This window comes from Perognathus longimembris, chromosome 5 (genome assembly GCF_023159225.1).
Source record: "Perognathus longimembris pacificus isolate PPM17 chromosome 5, ASM2315922v1, whole genome shotgun sequence".
NCBI lineage: Eukaryota > Metazoa > Chordata > Mammalia > Rodentia > Heteromyidae > Perognathus > Perognathus longimembris.
The window spans coordinates 14,092,339-14,095,827 of NC_063165.1; the positions used below are offsets into that span (position 1 = coordinate 14,092,339).

At 40.6% G+C, this 3,489-nt stretch overlaps 1 pseudogene; it reads left to right on the forward strand.

The window, feature by feature from the left end:
* The first annotated feature begins 1,961 nt into the window (after nt 1–1,961).
* LOC125351229 lies at nt 1,962–3,031 on the forward strand (annotated as a pseudogene).
* The last annotated feature ends 458 nt before the right edge of the window (nt 3,032–3,489 follow it).

Genomic DNA, 3,489 nt, shown 5'->3' on the forward strand with positions numbered 1-3,489 from the left:
AGTGTGGCAATGAATTTGTGAATATGGGAACTACTCATAATACATGTCACATCATCAGGAAGATAGAATCATGAGATTTCCTTTTAGGACCACAGCTAATTTGTCAGATCAAGATCAATATCTTTGGGAATTTATTGTTAAAGATACAATGTATTGAGTTAACAATTATTATGATGTATCACATAAAAGAAAAATATAGTGGGAAAAAGTTAAGATTACAACTTCTTCTTACTACTCTCCATTATCTCACTTGAATTTAATCCTTTTATTTTTAGAGTCCCCAGCTCTCAATATTTCAAAGATTCATATTCAGAGAGAAAAGTTATAGTTAAAGCTAAAATAAATATAGTAAGAGAAAAGTGTATCAGATATATAATAGGTATTTCCAGATTCAGTAAAAAATAAGTTTTTAATGAAAGTAATCTGATGAACAGAGTTGAGTACTAGTGACAGCCTAGAATCAGTTTTTGGATTTGTGTTTCAAAAACATTTTGATTTTAGTCCCTGAAGACTTTGAAGCTATCTTCTTGCAGACTTATTGAAGGAGTAGATAGTTGAGAGAGTGGGCAGTATTAGAATGCTTGGAACCCGAGATAACCTCGACTCTGGATGCTTCTCTTTTCAGTATACAGCCTTGCTCGGCCTCACACTCTCTGTTGGTGACAGAAGCACGTGCTCTTTTTTCCTGCTGACCTTATTATTCATTTATAAGGACTAAAGCATACTCATCATGGATATAAGAGCAATCTTATATTTGTAATAGGGAGGCCAGATCTGCCCAGTGCCATCATTAACTGTGGAGGGACTTCAGGTTGACTCCAGCTCAGATAAGAGCAGAAGCCAACTCCATCTCCACTAAACTCTCCCCCACCCAATCCAGGGAAGCTCCCCTTTACTATGTTAAGTTATGTAGATTGACTACCTGAGGCCTGGGAGCTTCAAGGGAAACTCTGTCCTCCTCTTTATTATGATAAGTTATGTAGATTGACCACCTGAAGCCTGGGCGCTTCAAGGGAACCTGCTATGAGTAGGCTTAGAATGATAGGTTAGTTCAAATAGATGAGACAGACTGTAACTCTGTTGGCCACCTGTGTGCGGCCTAGCATACTCTGTAAGTGTTGTATCTTCATTGGTCACCTGCGTGTGACAAGTTTGTCTGTGATGTTTGCCTTATAACCAGGCTGGAAGGCCACACGGACATGCGGTCCCAGCTCCCGAGTCTGGGTCCTGATCCTGTACACGTGGTCGGCAGTTTCAGCTCCCGAGTCTGGGCTGCGACCCGCGGTTGGTTCACTTTTTGTTCACTTTTTACTTCCCCAATAAATCTTTTTGTCACCTTGTAGTTGGAGACTGTGTGGTGGACTCTTGGGGGAACCAGGAATCCCCTCCTTTGGGGGGGGGGGAACACGTTTCATTGTAGCGAACCCCCACTCTACTTCAATAATAATGAAGATACAATATTTTAGGAACATCAGCTAATGGAGACCAGAGACATTTGACTATTTCAATGTTCTTTCACCTTATAATAAAAGAAGCCCTATATGTGTATATCTATACATATATCTATACATATGTGTACATATGTGTATATATGTGTATAATCACTTAAGTTTGAGTAGTTTCATTTGCACTTAATTGTTTACAGTAACACTGATATTATCTTTTCTTTCTATCTGACTTATTCTGTCTCTTACTTTTACATTCTGATACCAATGCTGATTAAAGTAGACTAGACTCAAGCCTCTCCCAATTTCTCTGATTAAAAATCAAAATGTGAGCCAGGCACTGCACGGCCCCCCTCCGACACTCAATGTTCCATGCTCCTGGGCTTCTTTTTTTTCCCCTCCACCTTTCCCTTTCCCCTCCCCCTACCCCACCCCCCCACTCCCGCTGCCTCCATTTGCTTGAGGAGGGTTGTTGTTGTTGTTTTCCGCTCTCCCTCCCCCACAGTGTAGCGGCCCAGAAGTTTTTCAAGCGAGGATCACTTCACCAAAATGTCCAGTGATAGGCAAAGGTCTGATGATGAGAGCCCTAGTACCAGCAGTGGCATGGCAGTTCAGATGCGGACCAGCGAGACCCAGCCGCTCCAGAGCCTGAAGAACAGGAAGAAAGAAAACCTTCTGCCACCCAGCAGAAGAAAAACACCAAACTCTCTAGCAAAACCATTGCTAAGTTATCCACTAGTGCTAAAAGAATTCAGAAGGAGCTAGCCGAAATAACCCTTGATCCTCCTCCTAACTGCAGTGCTGGGCCTAAAGGAGATAACATTTATGAATGGAGATCAACTATACTTGGACCCCCATGCTCTGTGTATGAAAGTGGTGTATTTTTTTTGGATATCACGTTTTCATCAGATTATCCATTTAAGCCACCAAAGGTTACTTTCCGCCCCAGAATCTGCCACTGCAACATCAACAGTCAGGTAGTCATCTGCCTGGACATCCTTAAAGACAACTGGAGTCCTGCTTTGACTATTTCAAAGGTTTTGCTGTCTATTTGTTCTCTTTTGACAGATTGCAACCCTGCGGATCCTCTAGTTGGAAGCTTAACCACAGCTTGACCAACAGAGCAGAACATGACAGGATAGCCAGACAGTGGACCAAGAGATATGCAACATAATTCACTAATTTGTATGCAGTGTGAAGGAGCAGAAGGCATCTTCTCACTGTGCTGCAAATCTTTATAGCCTTTACAATACGGACTTCTGTGTATATGTTATACTGATTCTAATCTGCTTTTATCCTTTGGAGACTGGGAGACTCCCTGAAAAGGTAAATGCTATCAAGAGTAGAACTTTGTAGCTATAGATTAGTTATGTTTAAAACGCCTACTTGCAAGTCTTGTTTCTTTGGGATACCAAAATGTATTTTGTGATGTACTAAGGATACTGGTCTACCAAATATTATAGTGCATTTTAGCCTAATTCATTATCTGTATGAAGTTATAAAAGTAGATGTAGATGACTAGGAATTATGTCATTTGTATTAAGCCCAGATCTATTTCTCGAGTATATGGTTCATGCTGTTGTGAAAATGTTTTACCTTCTACCTTTGTCAGTTTGTAATGAGAGAATTTCCCTTTACCCTTTGTAGCTCAGAGAGTACTGGCGTATGATCTCAAACACAATAAACATGCTCCTGAAGGCAAAAAGTAAAATAAATAAATAAATAAATAAAAATAAAAATGTTGGGCTGGGAGTATGCCTAGTGGTAAGAGAGCTTGCTTCCTATACATGAAGCCCCGGGTTCAATTCCTTGGCACCACATATATACAAAATGGCCAGAAGTGGCACTGTGGCTCAAGTAGCAGAGTGCTAGCCTTGAGCAAAAAAAGGAGCAAGGGACAGTACTTGGGCCCCGAGTTTAAGGCCCAGGACTGCCCCCCCCCAAAAAAAATCAAAATTTTATAGTCACTAATCACTAATTGTAGAATTACTAATAAAGTAGATTAAAACAATTTACACTCACAAATCCAGTATTTGATTCTGTT